The 18474-nt window shown below is 46.5% G+C and overlaps 1 long non-coding RNA gene across 3 annotated transcripts in view; it reads right to left on the bottom strand.

The window, feature by feature from the left end:
* Positions 1-6609, bottom strand: part of LOC125617003 — a 24053-nt gene extending 17444 nt beyond the window's left edge. For 2 of the 3 annotated variants that reach the window (XR_007347870.1, XR_007347871.1), the window contains exons 1-2: positions 6118-6609; positions 4670-5299 (exon numbers count right to left, since the gene is read on the bottom strand). This is a non-coding gene — a long non-coding RNA (uncharacterized LOC125617003). The remainder of the gene's footprint in view (positions 1-4669; positions 5300-6117) is intronic. The other variant, XR_007347872.1, reaches the window with a different exon arrangement.
* Between the last annotated feature and the right edge of the window lie 11865 nt (positions 6610-18474).

Here is an 18474-nt window from a genome sequence, read left to right as displayed (position 1 = left end):
ATTCCTCCCTCCCTACACATTCCTCCTTCCTCCCTGCCAGGTTCCCTAGAAATCACCCTGGGTCACTATGTTAAGATGATGAGGGTCACAGCCTAAGGAAGGGTCACTGCTGCACAGGGAGCCAGGATGAAATTGTGAAGGACAGAGTGGGGCTGACAGCCAAGGCTGCCCTCAGCTCTCAGGTCCAGGACAGGGTTTGCTCCTCATGCTTCCCACCATCCCCTCACTGGCTGCCAGAGCTGCCAGAAGCTTCTGAGCCATCTCTCTGAGGCTGCTCTGAGGAAAAGGGAATCACAGGTGTCCCTGAGACATGACCCATGAGGGTCCCCATGCTACGCATCTCCTCAGGCTGCTCTGAGCAGAAAACCCCAGGCTTCTCTAAAAATATGACCCATGAGGGTCCCCAAGCCAGGCATCTCCCCCAGGCTACTCAGAGGAGAAGGGAACCCCAGGCATCCAAAGAGACATAAACCACGAGGGTCCACACACTAGGCATCTCCCTCAGGCCACTCTGAGGAGAAGAAAACCCAGGGCCTACATAGAGTTGTGACCCACAAGGCTCCCCACAACTGACCCAACACTCCGAGGACTGGGGCTCTCCCGGGTTGGTCCTGAGGGGGAAGCAGGCTCCTCACTTTCAAAAAGGCGGCATTAAACATGGCGACGAGGCCCCACCCCTGGTTGACCACGCCCCCTTTGGCCAAGCACAGCAACCCTGGCAACCGCCCCAGGCAGCTCTGAGGAGAAGGGAACCCAGGGCTACATAGAGACATGACCCACGAGGCTCCCCAGGCCTGGCATATCCCTCAGGCTGCAGTAAGGATGAGGCTGCCCCACAGTGTCCCTAGATTGTGACCCATGAGGGTCCCGAAACCAGGTGTCTCCCTCAGGCTGCTCTGAGGAAAATGGAAGCCCAGACATCCCTAGAGACAAGACTCACTAAAGTCCCTAAGCCAGGAGTCCACTGAGACTGCTCTGAGGAGAAGGGAGTTCCGTGAGTCCCTGGAGGCATGACCCATGAGAGTCCCCAACCTGGGTGTCTCTCTCAATCTGCTCTGAGAAGGGAGCTCTGCCCCTCCCTGTGGAGTGACCCAACACTCCCGGGTTGGTCCTGAGGGGGAAGCCAGCTCCTCACTCTCAAGGAGGTGGCCTTAAAGATGGCGCTGAGGCCCAGCCCCTGGTTGGCCACGCCCCCTTTGACCATGCACAGCAACCCTGGCGTCTGCCCCTGGCCACTCTGAGAAAGGAACGCCCCGCCTAATTAGAGACGTGACCCACGAGGCTCCCCAGACCTGGCATCTCCCTCAGGCTGCTGTAAGGATGAGGGAGCCCCCCAGTGTCCCTAGAATGTGACCCGAAATGGTCCCCACACCAGGCATCTACCTCAGGCTGCTCTGAGGAGAACAGAACCCTGGGTGTCCCTAGAGACATGACCCAAGAGGGTGCCCACAACAGGCGTCTCCCTCAGGCCACTCTGAGTTCAAGGGAGCCCCAGGCACCCCTAGAGACGTGGCCCACAAGGGTCCCCACACCAAGTGTCTCTCTCAGGCTGTTGAGGAGAAGGGAACCCCGGGAATCCCTGGAGACACGACTCACGAAAGTCCCTAAGCCAAGAATCCACACTGAGGCTGCTCTGAGGAGAAGGGAGCTCCGTGAGTCCCTGGAGGCATGACCCATGAGAGTCCGCAACCTGGGTGTCTCTCTCAATCTGCTCTGAGAAGGGAGCTCTGCCACTCCCTGTGGAGTGACCCAACACTCCGAGGACTGGGACTATCCCGGGTTGGTCCTGAGGGGGAAGTCAGCTCCTCACTCTCAAGGAGGCAGTATTAAAGATGGCGGCAAGGCCCTGCCCCTTATTGACCACGCCCTTTTGGCCATGCGCTGTGCAGGAGCTCTTCCCAGCTCAGAGGCGGGGCCTCTCCTGGCTCCCTGATGAATGTCAGCACCTTCTTCCACCCTCAGCAGTTAATGAATAAAATATGTTCCCACTGCTCTAACTAGGTCTGGCTGTGGTATCTCAGAAGAGGAGAAATGGAGTCCAGGAGACCCCCTCGCTGCACTCCACCAGGCCAAGTGCTGCAGCAGCCTGAGATAGGCAGGCAGAGGCACAGAGGGAGGCAGGTACAGGGAGGCTAGGCCCTCAGCCCAAGGGCAGAGGCCAGAAACAGACCACCTCAGAGGCTTCTGGGACGTGTAGTCTTTGAGACAGAATGACTTAACCAGGGACTGTTCCAATTCAGAATCAGGGGTTTTAAGAAAATCTGTTAATTCCCAGCCCAGGGTGACCACTGTAGGAGGGTAGAAGAACCTGAGCTCAGACCAAATTCCCAGTAGCCTATGAGATCATTCTAGATCATTCAGTCTGTCCTGCCTGTCCAGCTCTCACCATGGATGCCTCTGGGAGCTGCAGGCTACACAGATTCAGGGTTCTCAGGGTTTCTGGACAGTGTAGTCTGGTGCTCTGCTCACACAGTCTTTGCCCTACAGGACCATGGAAGGTGTGTGCCATGTGCTGGCCCAGACACCCTGGAGAACCCTGGCAGTGGACTCTGGTGTTCTACCCATGCAGCCCTCACCCCAGAAGCCTAGGGGCTGCAAGTAGCACATTCACCCTCATACCACCAGGATTCTGGGTAGTGCAGTCTTGTATTCCACATTGCAGGCCAGCTGCAGAGGTCTCTGTGAGCTGCAGGCTACTCAGGCACCCCTAGTGATTCTGAACAGTGTAGACTGGCATTGTGCCCACTCAGCCCTCACTTCAGAGGTCTATGGGGGCTTCAAGTAGCACATTCAACCTCATACCCCCACCCAGGATTCTGGGTAGTGTAATCCAGTCTTCTACAATGCAGCCCCCACTGCAGAGGTCTCTAGAAATTGCAGGCTACACAGTCACTCAGGCATCCCTAGGGATTCTAGACAGTGTATTCTGGTGTTCTGTCCATGCAGCATCACTACAGTGGATTCTGGGAGCTGCAAGCCCCCAAGGATCATGGGTATTATAGCCTGGGGCTATGTTCAACTGTACAGTGACTACCTAGAGCTCGGAGCCTCCAGGAATTCTGAGTATTGTAATCAGTTCTACTCAGTCAGCTCTGACCGCAGAGGTCACTGAGAGCTGTGGGCCATGATTATTCTGGGTAGTGCAATCCATCCTACCTAAGTGGACTTCACCCCCATCATGGCTCTGGGATCTTTGTAGCACAAGCCTACCTAGACACCCCTGAGGAGTCTGTGTAGTGCAATATAAAGTTTGCCCCGGCGGTACTCAAAAGGAAGGTGTCTGGGAGTTGCAGGCCCCCAGGGATTCTGGGTAGTATAGTATTGCCCTCTACCTCCATAGCCCTCACTGTGGAAGCCTCTGAGAGTTCCAGGCCACATGGACACGGGGCACCTCCAAGAATTCTAGGTAGTATAGTTCAGCTCCCTACCCTGAAGCCCTCACTATTGCAGATCCTGGGAACTGCAATTCCCCCTGAGGACTCTGGATAAGGTAGTCCAGTGTTTTGCCTACATGCCCCTACTGCAAGGGCCATGAGAACTGAAGGCCACATGCTTGTCTTGGGACTGAAGACCTCACTGTGGAAGCCTCCTGGAATTGCAGGCAGCACACTCACCAGTGTGTCCCCAGGAATTGTAGGTAGTGTAGTCTGACCTGCATAATGCAGAGCTCTCACTTGGGAGGCCTCAGGGAGTTGCAGGCTGCATACTAACGGGCAACACACCCCACCAAGGATTCTGGATACTGTAGTTAAGCTCTCAGTCCAACAGTCCTCACAATGGAGGATCCTGAGAGCTACTGGCACCGAGATTTGTGGGTAATTTAGTCCTGTGTTTTTCCTACTCACTGCAGAAAATTCTGAAACTAAAGTTCCCCCTTAGGATTGTGGGTAATGCAGTTCAGTGGTTTGCCCCTCACCACAGAGGATTCTGGAAGCTGCAGTCCCTGAGGGTTCTAATAATGCAGTCTAGTGTTTGGCCTGCACAGTCCTGCTGAGGATCACAGGGGCTGAAGACCCCATGCTTTCCCTGGGACCCTGGAGATTCTAGGATGTGAGCTCTACCAACAAAACCATCACCACCAAATCCTCTGGGACTTACAGGGTTACAGGGTATGTAGGCATCCCCAGATATTCTGAGCATTGAAGTCTGGTATTCTGCCCTTACAATTCTCACCCCCAGAGGCTCCTGGGTAGAGCAGGCACCCAAAAGTAATTGGCAGCATAGTTTGATTTTTTGTCAGTACAGCCCTCTCTGCAGAGGTCTCTGCAAGCTGCAGGTCCCCAAGAATTATGGGTAGCACAGTCTGTCATTTGACCCATGCTGCCCTCCCTGCAGAAGGCTCTGGTAACTGCAATGAGGATTCTACAGTTACCCAGGATTCTGGGTAGTGCAATCCATCATAATCTTTGCATCTCTCACCCTAGAGGCTCCTGAGAGCTTCTTGCTGCATTTTGATGAGCCCTTACCCTCAGGCCCCAGTGAGATTCCAGGCACTGGGCCCTCCCTGCACCATCTTGAGGGGGCATTTGCGTCCTCAGACACTCAAGCCATACAAAATACATTGACATACCATGATAATGAGCAGCCAAAGCCTCAGTAAGAAATACTGTTGTAAAATAAGTTCTCCTAAAATATTACCTGAGAAAGTAAAGAACATGGCAGAACTTACTTCTCAGCCCATCAGGCAGTGCACAGGAAGCTTCTTCCTCATGTTTTCCTCACATGGACCTCAGGCATCCTGAATCCACAGTAGAGCCTCCATGGGTAGGTGCCAAGGAGAAGGAAGCTCTGGTCCTCACCACAGACATATCCACCAGGCATCCCTAGTCCATGGTATCTTTCCAGTGTCTCCCCAGGATTAAAAAAAAAAAAAAAAAAAAAAAACCTCTGGTCTACACCTTAGATAGAGCCTCTAGGAGTCCCTAGATGTGGCATCTCTCAGGTGGGTCCCCAGGAGAAGGAAGTTTGATTAGGGCACAGAACACAGCCCCCAAAAGCAGTTGATCACAGAAAGCTGTTCTGAGTGCCCCCTGCTGGCCACTGTAGACAGTGCAGGATGCTGGGTGTTCACTGTTCAGAGCTGCACCCCCTTGTGCTAGGCACAATGAAGCTCTTAAATTCATAGTTCTGACTATTCCAGGTCATGATTTTGGAAATTGAAAAGAAATAGAGCCTACCTCCTATGTCTTGATCAGAATGGATGGAGATAGCAAGCAGCAAAGTACATGGCCCATAGACAAAATTTCATTGATTTCCTATATTTCAGCCATCATGTAGGGGAAATAGTGAAATATATAAACTGGAATAAGAAAAAATTTAAAGCATTAATATTTAAAATAGAGACCCCAAATTTGAAGTATTTACATGTAAGTATTAAAGTACAATCATACTTCAGAAATTCTTGAAATGTTTATAAAGAAATCAAATGAAATATAAATAAATACAGAGATAGTCTTTGTTCAGGTCTCAATATAATTAAGATGAAACTACCTCAAACCTGATCTGAAGATTCAGTGCATTCCAGAAATTCCCAACACGCTCTTTTTAAACCTAGACTAGACATCACTGACTTATAAAGGACACACACTTCAAGAAGCCACACATATGGATGCCAGAACCTATCAAACTACTCTCTAGATTTTCATTTAAAATGGGAAACTGTAAAACTCTAGAAGATGTGCATGACCACATGTTTCATGATGAGGTTCTAAATACAACCCACCCCCAAAATCCATGAAAGCTATGGATGTGGCTCAGTGGTTAAGCACCCTGGGTTCAATCCCTGCTATCAAACAAACAAACAATAACAACAAGAAATCCATGAAAGAAAAACCTGATAATGTGGACTGTATTAAATTCCTCTGTAAAAAAAATCATATTAAGGAAATGAAAAGACAAGTCAAACACTGGGGGAATCTTTGGAAAGTATATGTCTAAAACAAACTTGTGTAAAAAATATAGTAAGACACTCAACAATAAGACAACATAATGGGTAAAGATATGAACAGACAACTCACAAGAAAGATACAAGATGGTAAAGAAGCATAGAAATGATTCTTAGTATCACCTGTCATGAGGAAAGCACAAACTAAGACCCCAAGTGCACTGCACACCTACCGAGCTGCTAAGGTCTTTAGTAAGTGTAGTATCAACCATGAGGATGATGAACAGCCACAGGCACTCTTGTGCATTGCTGGAAGAGCACACAACAGTTCAACACTATCAAAAAACTGGGCATTTTCCCCAAAGTTAGACATGGTTTCACCACATGGTCCTAAAAATATAGAAAACTGCCTCAAAAATGTATATCGAGATAACAGCACACCATTACATATAGTAGTTCTATTCACAATGCCCCAATACCTTAAGCAATCAGGATGTGCTTCAATGGGTAATAAAATAGCATAACTGCTATGAATGCATGCCATGGAGGCCCTGGTGTCTCTGAGCTCCCCCAGATCTCTACTCTGGACTGCCTTTACCTTTGCACACCTCACAGAGGGAAAAGTGAATTCTGAATAGAAACACCTGTAAATGCAGCTGATAAACTCAGGCTCAGTATGCAGTTGCTGCCTATGGAAAGAGATTAAAAAGTTCTGGATGTGAGTGGTAAACTCAGAAAAATGCAACACAACAACACAGGCCTGCATCTTTGTGCATAGGAGCTTCCTGGGGAACAACAGACAAACATGGAGGCAACTCCAGGATCCCCACAGAACCACATCTAGGGGAGAACCTGGAGGTGGCTGTCATTAGGGCCCCTATGTCTCACCTCTGATTAGCTTAGAGGACATTATGCTACAGCTTCATACCTCCGTCCCAACTTTTAATTTCATCTCTTTCCCAGGTTGCAAATGCATCCTGAGCTTGGATTCTGTTGATTGATTAGCTTGTTTAATGTTGCAAAGAGAGCTATTCCACTACCTAGTCCTGATGCACAACCTCTGAAATTCACTGTTCTGGTTATTCAACATACATTTGCATATTTTAGCTAAAATAGAGCCCATCATCCCATGTTTTGATCTAAAAGGATGGTTTAGCAGTTATTGAGGTTTGCACACTCTGCCATCTGAGCAACTTTCTCTGTGTCCAGAGGCTGCAGAGGTGTTATCTGTTGTTCCAATTAACTTTTCCCTTCATTTTCATTGAGCCATAGTGGCCCTGAGGTTAGCAACTGTAGCTCCAACCCACCGAAATCCTGCAGGTCTCCTCCGGGCGAGCAGAGTGTTCCTGCCTCCCGGGGACTGGTGGCAGCTCTGTAGGAGTGGAGCAGAACAGGTGAGCGCCTCCTCGGGCTGGGGAGCCTGGAGGAGAAAGAGCAGAGAGGTGGTGCGCGGATGCCAGGCCCACAGTATCCACTGCAGGATAAACCAAGCACCTTTCAGAAACCTACAACCTGGCTTCTGTCCGCCAGGTACCTCCTATGGGCGACACAAACAGGGGACCTTTTTGGCAGCAGAGCGTGGAGACCCGGAACCCCAGAAGCCACACCTGGGAAGGGCGAGTGCCCTCCAGGCTCCATAAAGTCGATCCAGGGTGCTGGAGTGGGAGAAAGGGCTGCATTCCAGGTCGTGATTTCTGAGTTCTAATTCCGCTACACCCTGGCCCAAGCCTGCGTGTTGGCTATGTGACTTAACAACTCTGAGCTGTAGTTTCCCACCTGCGCCAGGCGGTGGCAGTGCTGTCCTGGTTCCCGCCAGATGGGCAGCAAGGAGCTGGTGCTTTCAGGGTTGGAAAGCACTCTGGGGCTCTGTAGCACTGCCACCCTCTGGGCATGGATCCTGCTCCCCTCTCCATAGCTCTGTATTCAGCTTGTACTCACGCTTTGTGTCACTGCAGCCATGATGTAATTCCACATAGGTACTTGCCCATACTTCAATATACCCCACATTGTTTGGAGAACCATGCAGTAAATGCCCTCATTTGTGGGGCTGGGATGTGGCTCAGTGACTGAGTGCTTGCCTCATACATGTGAGGCCCTGGGTTCAATCCTGTTTCCTTTCATCATTAGAATCCCAGTCCTGGGCCATCCAAACAGTGCTCAGCAACACTGGAAATCATGTCATCAGAAATGCCACTTCTCTGGTACTCCATGTATAATTCTGCAGCCTTATGAGGCTTGTCATCCATATAAATCCTTTATACTAGTCCAACACATAGAGACCAGTAGAACTCCAAATCATGCCATCAATAGAACCACATATCCCTGGCTCTCCATCAAGTCCATTAGCCTTTCAAGCCCTGCCATCATAGAACCCCATTACCAGCAGTACCACAATGTGTGCCATCATAGATGCCCTGTTTCCCACCTCTCCATATGTTGTCTAATGTTCTGCGATTCCTACCATAATAGTACTCCATTTTCCTTGGTATCCACCTTGCACTCAGCAGACCTCAGAATCATGCCCTAATAGGTCCCTGGTTTCCTGGCTCCTCACAAAGTGCCCTGCAGATTTACAACTGCTGCCTTTCTAGAACTCCAGTATCTTGGCTCTCTACAAAGAGCTCAGTAGAAAAACAATATCCTGTTTTTTCACAGAGTCCAATCTTGTGTTTCCTTCCAATTTAGATATCATGTTCTCTGGCTCTCCACAAAATGCTCAGCATTTCTACAAGTTCTGCAACTTTATAAAGCCAGTTCCCTTACTCTTCATATATAGTCCAGTAGCTTTCAGTGTACTGCTATCATAGAACTAGGGTTCCTTAGATCTCTGAACAGACTCCAGCAACCTTGGGTGTTCTGACTTAATAGATCCCCAGTTCTCTGGCAATCTGTGAAGAGGCTACAGTCCTGAACATCAAGCCATAATCAACCTCCAGGTTCACCATGTAGAGCCAAGCAGCCCTGTGAATCCTACAAGCATACAACATTAGTTTCATGGAACTCCACATAGAACTGAACACCCTTGCACATTCTGCCATCACTAGAATCAACATGGTCCACCTCTCCATCAGGAACACAGAATCCCGTGAGACCTGCCATCATAGAACTTCAGTTTCCAGCTTGGAATGCAGAGATTACCAGCTTCTCTGGTGTTATACTTCAAGGTTCTGGGAAGCAAGGACTTGTCACCAGTAAACAGCTGTAACACTGCCAGTTATCAGTGACAAGTCCTGCTTCCCCACATGTTGAAGTTTTAACATTAGAGAAGCACACCAAAGCAAGCATACGAACCAGGGTTTATTTAAAAAGGGGTAACATAGACTTCTCCAGTGAGGGAGAAAGGGGCCATAGCTGGTATCCTGGTATCCCAAGAGGAGAGGTGTTCTGCCCTTCTTATATGTTCTAGAATTCCTTTGTTCTGCCTTTTCCCCCTGATCTTTCTCCTTCCTGCCTAGTGACTAGACCCAGGAATGCCCAGTGGGATGGCCAAAAGTTGGAAAACTGCTGGGCTGAAGGGGGAAGGGCAGGGCAGAGTAACCAAGGACACCTGAACAACCTTATAGGGAGGGGAAATCTTGGGACAGGTTACCTTGGCAACGGGTTGGAGCAGGGGCAGGTTCTTGATAAGATCCCTCAGGGGACAATATCCAACTGCCCATACTCACTCAAATTGGCCTCCTAGATCTGATCTGACTCTATTTACCTATCTACACTCACTGCCTGTCTAATTCTGGCTTCACTGCTACCAGAGAAACCCACTTACCTATCTCTCTTGTAGATCCCAGGAGACCGGGAATTCTTCCATAAATAGAACCTCAGCTTCAATGATTTTCACATAAACATTAGCAGGACATAGTCCAACCATCCTAGAATTGCAGTCCCCTGTGGGTTTTTTGTTGTTGCTGTTGTTGTTTTGGTGATGCGGGTTGAACTCAGGGGCACTCGACCACTGAGCCACATCCCCAGCCCTTTTTTTGTATTTTAAATATCTTTAGTATGTATATATATGTATAAACTAATACAATGACTCCCCTATGAACTTTAATACTAATATGATAGTCAAAAGTACTGAGAGTCCTGTCATCATATAACCCCAGTTTCTTGTGATTTCCATGTAAATTCCACCAGACTAGAATTTCCTGGAAACATTAAAAAAATAGTTCACTTGCTATATCCATGGAGAACAGCAGTCCTGAGAGTCATGCCATCATAGAAACCAAGTTCCCTTGCTCTCCATATACAGATCTGCAGAACTGTGAGTTCTGACATGATAGAACCCATTTCTCTGTCTCCAAGTAAAGCCAAGAAAACATGGGAGGTCAATTTATCAAACCTGTGTTCCCTGGCTTTCCACATATCTCATAGCAGCTCTGGTGTTTATGCTATTATAGAAAACAGTTTCTTTTCTCTACATAAAGATCAGTTGTCCTGCTGTCATAGAACACCAGTTTTGCATCTCTCATTGTAGAGTCCAGGAGCCCTGGGCATCGTGCCATAAACAGAAAACCTGTTTTGTTGTTGTTTTGGTTTTTCATGTACAGCTCAGACAGGATGGGAATTCTACCATCAATTTAATTTCATCCCTTTGTTCTCTGCATGGACCACAGTAGCACTTTGAGTACTGTCAACATAAAATCAAGATCTCTCAATTTTCAACAAGAGGCAAAAAAAAATGTGAATCCTGTCATAATATAACCCCATTTACCTAGGATATATAAATCTCAAAAACTTTGTGAGTTTCACCATTATAGTGTCAAATCTCAAGTTATGTCATAATAGAACCTCAAATCCCTGACACTCCACAAAGAGTCCTGCAGCATGGAGATTCCTGTCATCAGTACTCCAGTTCCTTGATTCTCCAAATATGATCATGAAGACTTGGAATCCCTGCTATTTTATTTCTCCTGTTCTCTGGCTAACCATGAAAAACCTAATATTTCTATAAGTTTTGTCATTATAGAATTTGTCATTTTTTACTCTCCACAGAGATTCAAGTAGCTTTGGGTGTCCTGTCATCAAAGAAACCCAGTTCTATGACTCCACATTTTTTGAGGCAGATTTGGGTATTAGGAAATCATAGATTGCAATTGACCAGGCCTCCATGGAGAGCCATGCAGCCCTTGGAGTCAGCCTTAATTTAAACACTCTTGCCTGGATTTCAAAATAAAGTCCAGCAACCTTCAAACACCGATCATCATAAACCCTATTTCCCTGACTCTCAAAGTAGAATCTGGCAGTCTTGCGTGTCTTGCCATCCTATAATGCCAGTTACCCATCTCTATATGTAGACCCAGCAACAATAGTCACATTGCCAACAAAAGAAACTCAGATCCCTGGCTGGCCACTACAGAGTTTAGAAGCCCAGGGGTACCTACCATCACAGAAACCCATTTTTCTGTCTGCACAGACAGCTGAGCACCTCTGTGTGTTATGAAATGAGAGAAACCCAGTTCCCTAGCTTTGGACACACAGTAAATCAGTCATTTGACTTCTACCAAATTAAACCCTATTTCACTTGCTTTTCACATGGAGACCAGCATACCTTTTATAACTGCTATCATAAGACACTACTTATTTGGATCTCCAAGTAAAATGCAGAAGACCTGGGGATCCTTAGAAAATACAACACCACTTTTCTGAATTTCTTTGTAGATACAGCAGCTTTTCTTTCCTCCCATCATAGAAACTTGTTCCTTTTTCTACACATAGAGGTCAGCAGATCTATGAATCCTGCCATAATGGAAAGCTCCCATATGGCTCCCATAGACCCTATGATTGATATGGTAGGTTTTTCATCATAAATCCCAAGAACCATAGGTAGGTGTCAACAGTTCTGGGAATTCTAACATATTAGAAATAGTTAACTATGTTCTACATTTTGCTCAGCAGGCTTGTGTATCCTACCATCATATAAGATGAGTTATATGGTTCTTCACAGAATTCAGGAGCCAGTGAAACTGCCTATAATAGAAACCCTATTCTGTGATTATGCACATATAGCCAGTAATTCTGAGAGTGGTACCATCAATAGAGCCTAAATTCCCCAGGTTACTATGTAGAGTACAGTACTGCTGTGAGTTTTGGTATCATAGAAATCAGTTCACTGACTCTAACTCTAATCCTAACCCCTGACCCTAACCCTAACCATAACTCTAACAAATCTTACCTTAAACCTAACCCTGCAGTTAGCATTAAAATTGTTGAGCTACATTACCTATAATTCTTAGGGTAGTAGTTCCTTGGATTCTATGTAGCTAGGTGGCAGTTTTGAAAATTGCATTGTCCCCAGTCTTGTGGTCCTTGAAGCTTTCAGGTGTTCCTGAAATAAGTGGTGAAATTGCTAGACTACATTACCCACCATCCCACATGGTCATGTTTCCCAGAATCTCTGCAGTGTTCAATCAAAGTGTGAGACTACCTTACCCATAATCTTTAGGTAGGAATTTCCCCAGATCCTCTACATTGAGAAGGTAAATCCAAGGAATACATTGCCCACAAGTGTAAGGGTTAAGACCCTTCAAGTGTCCATCAGTGAGCAGTCAAATTGGACTAATTTGACTGCTCACTGATGGCCAGTTTTTTAATGCACAAGTTTCCTAGTAATCCATGCAGTCATCTGGCAAATTACAAGACAACATTCACCACAATACTTAGTGAGGTAGTTCCCAGGATCCTCCACAGTAAGAGGGCAATTCCAAGGACTACAAAACCCACAATGCTATGACACAGTATGCTCCTAAATTTTTCTGCTATGTGATAAATTGCAAATATTCATTACCCACAATCCTACATGGACAAATTTCCCAGAATTCTCTGAGGTAAGTAGGCAAATTTTGGGATTATATTGCCCACAGTTCTTATGGAGGAAGTTTCCATAATCCTCTACAGAAAGAGGGTACAGAATCCTCATTGCAGTTACCAGAGCCTTCTGAAGTGATGGCAGTATGGGTCAAATGACAAACTGTACTACCCATAATTCTTGGGGACCTGCAGCTTGCTGAGACCTCTGCAGAGAGGGCTGAATTGACAAAATATCAAACTATGCTACCAATTACTTTTGGGTGCCTGTTTGCAGTCAAAACTTGGGACTGCATTATCCACAATCCTGGGAAGTTCCCAGGATCCTCAACAGTGAGGGGCATTCCAAGGGCTACATTTTCCACAATTCCAAGGGGTAGTAAGCACCAAGATTATCTAATGGGAAGTCAAATAGGACTATAGTGCTGACAATAATTTTTAACAAGTTTCCCAGGAATCCCTGAAGCAAGCAAATAAATTTTGGAAATATATTACCTCCAATTCTAAAGAGGTAGGAAGGTCCCAGAATCCCCCATGTTGAGGGGTTAAACACAGGACTAAATTAACCTATAATTTAGTTATCCATAATTATCTATAATTTTCTAAAAAGAAAGGCTCCAAAATTCCTCATTGTGAGGCCACTTTATCCACAATCCTACTATGGGCAGAAATTCCTAAGATTCCCTATGTGATCAGGTAAAACATGGGACTACATTACCTACAATCCTAATGAGAGAAAGTTTCCAAGATCCTCTGTCATAAGTGGTAAACCCAGGAATGTATCATGTACAGACTAAGGTTTAGGAACTCCTATTTTCCTACTGTGGGCCAGCTAAACCAGGGATTACACTACCCACAATCCCAAGAAAAAAAGGGAAGCTCCCAGCATTGCCAGTGCTTATCAAGGAAAAATGGGGGCATATTATTCATAAATCTCAGAACTGTATTACCTAAGGCAAAGATGTTCCAGGAACCCCTTGGCCTGTGGTAAAACTGACACTGTATTTACATCTTTATGGGGGGAGGAATCTCCCAGAATCCCCCAGTGAGTGACAAACCCAAGACTGCATTACCCACAATCCTCACTGGGAGAGTAACAAGTCCACAGGAAAGAAAGCTTCCACAAGTCCCCCACTATGTAATACGTGGGACTACATGACCCACAATTCTATGGCACAGGAGGTTCCCAGAATTCTTTGAATAGAGAGGGCAAATCATAGAACTACATTACCCAAAATCCTCAGGGAGGAGGCTCCCAGAATACCCAACAGTGGGCAGGCAATTTGGACTACATTACCCATAATCCTCGCTTGAGACCCTGCTGCTATCAGGGAAAAACCTGGGACATTACCAATAATACTAAAATGGAGGAAGTGGGATACTGGGAACTTCCTCCATTTTAGGATTATGGGTAATGGTATCCCCCTCCCCCTCCAAAGTGGTTATGTCTAGAACTATAATACCCATAATTATATGGGCTCAAAGCACCCAGGATTCCCCAAAATGAGCAGTAAATCTGAAATTACATTACCAGTAATTCTTAGGGGAAGAGTCTCCCAGGACAGCCATCAGTGAGCAAGCAAATAATGGAACTTTAATTTCCAGAATTCTATGAATACGCATTTCCCAGGACCTCTTGCAGTGAGCAGGCAAAACTTGGGATTACATATCCCACAAAACTAAGGGGTAAGATGGCTTCCAGAATACCCAGCAGTGAGCAAGCAAATGTTGGGACTACACTACCCATAATCCTTAGCAGAGGAATTTCTCAGGATTTCTGCATGAAGAAGAAAAATTATGAGACTACATTACCCACAATTCAAACAGGGAGAAAGCTCCCACAATTCCCCACAGATAGTATAAATTATGTGACTACCCACAATTCTGAGGGGAGGAAGTTCCCAGAATTCCCCAAAGTGAGTCGTATGCTCACGACTACTTCACCCATCATCCTCTGGGAAGGAGGCACCCAAAGTACCAAGTGGTGAGTAGAGAAATCTGGGACTATGTTACCCATAATACTAAAGGGGAGGAAATTTCCAGGATCCTTTGCACAAAGAGGAGAAATCATGGGACTACATTACCCACAATTCTATTAGGTGGAATTCCCAGAGCTGCCCAAATTAAGTGGTATGCTCTTTACTACTTCACCCGGGGTCCTTATGGAAAAAGGCTCACAGAATACCCAGGGGTGAACGGCAAATGTTGATACTACTTCATTCATGATTCTAAGAAGGGGAAGTTCCCAGAATTCTTTGCACAGAGAGGCTAAATCATGGGACTATAATACCCACAAGTCCACAGGAAAGGAAACTTCTGCAAGTCCCCAACTGTGTAATATGTGGGACTACATGACCCACAATTCTATGGCTCAGGAAGTTCCCAGAATTCTTTGCATGGAGAGGTCAAATCATGGGACTACATTACCCAAAATCCTCAGGGAGGAGGCTCCCAGAATACCCAGCAGTGGGCAGGCAATTTGGACTACATTACCCATAATCCTAGGAAGGAGGAAGTTCCCAAGATCCTCTGCACAGAGCCAATAAATCATGAAACTACACTACCCACAACTCTAACAGGGGAGGAATCTCCCACAAGTCTCCACAGTTTGAATAAAACATGGGATTATATTACCCACAATTCCAGGTGAATTGGTAGGAGGAATTACCCAGAATTCCTCAACCTGAGCAATACTCCTCTTAATACTTCACCCACAATATTTTTTTTTTTTTAAAGAGAGTGAGGGAGAGAGAGAGAGAGAGAGAATTTTAATATTTACTTTTTAGTTATCGGCGGACACAACATCTTTGTTTCGTATGTGGTGCTGAGGATCAAACCCGGGCTGCATGCATGCCAGGCAAGCGCGCTACTGCTTGAGCCACATCCCCAGCCCCACCCACAATATTTGGGGAGAGCCTCCCACAATACCAAGCTAAGAGCAGGAAATATTGGGACTACATTATCCATAAGCCTAAGGGGAAGAAGTTCCCAGGATCTCCAGTGTCAGTAGTTAAATGTGGGCCTATACTACCCATGGTCTTTAGTGGCAGAAATTCAAGAGCACCACTTGGTTTTGTAATACTCATGGACCTTTGCCCTGTGGCTAATTTTTGCCTAGCCCTACCCCTACCCCTACCCTTAAAATTACTCAGAATCCTCAGGGTATAAGGGTAAGCATGTGCATTCAGCTTTCATGGATCTCCTGGAAGAGGTGTGTGGGTAAGATCAAGGACTACATCACCCATAATTCTTAGGGTGAAGAAGTGCCCAGAATCCCCCAAGGAGAGTCAGAAAAACCCAAACCTTAACTCCATTCTTGTTGTAAGGTAGTTCAGCATTTTGCTAGCTCTTCATGGGGGATCCTGGGGCTTCATCTTCCTTAGGATTGTAGGTCATTTCGTCCAGACTTTTTCCCACTCACGGGAAGAGGTGGAAATAATTCTCCTAAAAGTTTCTGACCCTGAGGGCTGTGGGTAATGTAGTCCAGCATTTTGTCAATTTATTGGGGGGCAGTGCTCCCATGAGGTGACCCCCCCCTAGAGATTGTGGGTAATGTAGTCCAGTATTGATTCTCTCTGCAGAACCCAGGGAACTTCTGCTCCATTAGGATGGTAATGAAGTCCCTGTATTTTCTGGCTCAGAGGGGTTGATTCTGTGCACTTCTACCTCCCCCTCTGTGGATTATAAATAATGTAGTTCAGCATTTTTGCCTTCCTGGGGGGTGGAGAAAGGGGGCTCTTGAGAATTTCCACACCAGAGGGCTGAAGGCACTGTAGTGCAGCATTTTGCTGGCTCCTGTGGGAGAACCTGGAAGCATCTGCCAACTCAGGATTGTGAATAATTTAGTCTCTTGTTTTACCAGCTCACAGGAGGCATGGGAATCCTGTGATTTCTGTCCCTCAGGATTATGGGTAATGTAGTCTCACATTACAGCTCATGGTGAAGAAATTCCTATGAACCTCCCATTCCCACCCCCACCCCAAGCATTGTGGGTAATGTAGTCTAGTGTTTTGCTGGTTCTCTGGTGGGATCCTGAGAGCTTCTTCCCCCTTAGGACTGTGGGTAATGTAGTCCCACACTTTGCTAGCTCACAGTGGGGGGCACTCCTGTAAGCTTCTACTGCCCCCTGAGAATTATGGGTAATGTAGTCCAGTGTTTTTCCCACATACACCTCTGTCAGATGTCTATGTAAGCACAGTTATCACCACAGTGGCTTCTGGGAATTATCAGACAAATCACTCAACTGTGTACAGACTTACCCAGAATAAATATAAACAATGAAGCAGCATTAGCCTTTGCCCTCAGGCACTAGTGAGTCTCCCTGTGCTGGGAATCCCAGGCCTCCTCTGTACTACCCTGAGTTTGTGCCTCAATTTGTTAGACCAGGACGCAAGAAAAGACCACTGACTCCAATTAAAATCAAATTAAAGCAAGCTTATTATTTTGACCAGCCGGGCTGCCTCTCCCTCCCAAAACGGTGGGAACAAGACAGCACCCCAGCTTTCCTACAGCCCAGCTTTATAGCCCAGAAAGTTACACAAAGGGGGGTTACAGATAACAGAACTCTGACAAGCATCACACTAATGGTAGTTTACATTTTTTGCTGGCCCCAACATCAGAATTTATGAGGACCATTAGAGCCTCAGAGAGGGTCGTTGTCTGGCCAGGGAAGGCCAATATATATGAGGTGTCACTAAGTTTCAGAGAGGGCTGCTATCTGGTCAGAGAGCCAGGCATGGGTGAGTTCAAGGCATGGGCAGGCATTCCAAGCAGGTTCAGAATTTGCAGTAATTTATAGTAAAGCCGAAATTATCTTTTCATGGTTTTGTGGCGAGATGCCCAATTTTAAGAAAAGATCAGGTTGGGTCTATCAAATTTCTCCTTTTAGTGTGCTGGGTTTTCTCCCCATAAAATATACCTTCTCCCCATAAAATATACTATGACAGTGAGCAGTCAAAGCCTCACAAGGAATACTTTCATAAAATTAAGTCCCACTCAAATATTACCTACAAAAGTAAAAACACAGCAGAACTTCTTTCTCAGCACATGGGATAGTGGACAAGAGGCTTTTCCTCATTCTTCCCCCACCTTTTCCTCAGATAGACTTCAGTTATCCCCAAACCACAGTGCCATCCACATGTAGATGCCAAGGGGAAGAAATCTCATGGTACACACGGTCCCTAGGTGTCCCCAGCCAAGGCATCTCCCTGTGAGGGTATTAAGGAAGCTCTGTCACAACAATCATTGCTCCAAGGTGCCTTGAGCCTGCACCCATGGTCCCTTCCTGGGTGGGTTCCCAGTTTTGAGTTAGAGTTACCTCACTGTGGACATGGGCACCAGGTGTCCTCAGCTACAGCATTTCTCTGTGTGGGTCCCAAGGAGAAGGAAGCTTTTGTCACCATACTCATAGCCCCAAGGTGTCCACAGCAAAGGTCACCCCTGGTGGACCACAAGGGTGAGGGTTACAGCAGGTCTTGAAAGTTTGGGTTACCTTACTGTGGACATAGACCCCAGGTATCCCCAGCCATGGATTTCCCCAGGTGAGTCCTGAGAAGAAAGTTTGCTGTGGTCATAGGACATGCATCCCTGGCAGTCATGATTCAAGAGGATCAGAAAAAGTCACTCTGAGAACCCTCTTCTGGCCATTGTGGGCAGTTGAGGATAATCAGTGCTTGCTGTTCAGCACTGGCTCTGCGCCCCCTTGTGGCAGTCCTGGTGAAGCTCTGAAATTCATGGTTTTGATTTTATGAGGCTATAATTTTGGAAATCAAACAGTAATAGAATCCACCATC

Source organism: Marmota marmota, unplaced genomic scaffold (genome assembly GCF_001458135.2).
Source record: "Marmota marmota marmota unplaced genomic scaffold, marMar, whole genome shotgun sequence".
Taxonomy (NCBI): domain Eukaryota; kingdom Metazoa; phylum Chordata; class Mammalia; order Rodentia; family Sciuridae; genus Marmota; species Marmota marmota.
Note: the sequence above shows the minus strand (reverse complement) of the source record. Positions and strands in the feature narration are given on the sequence as shown.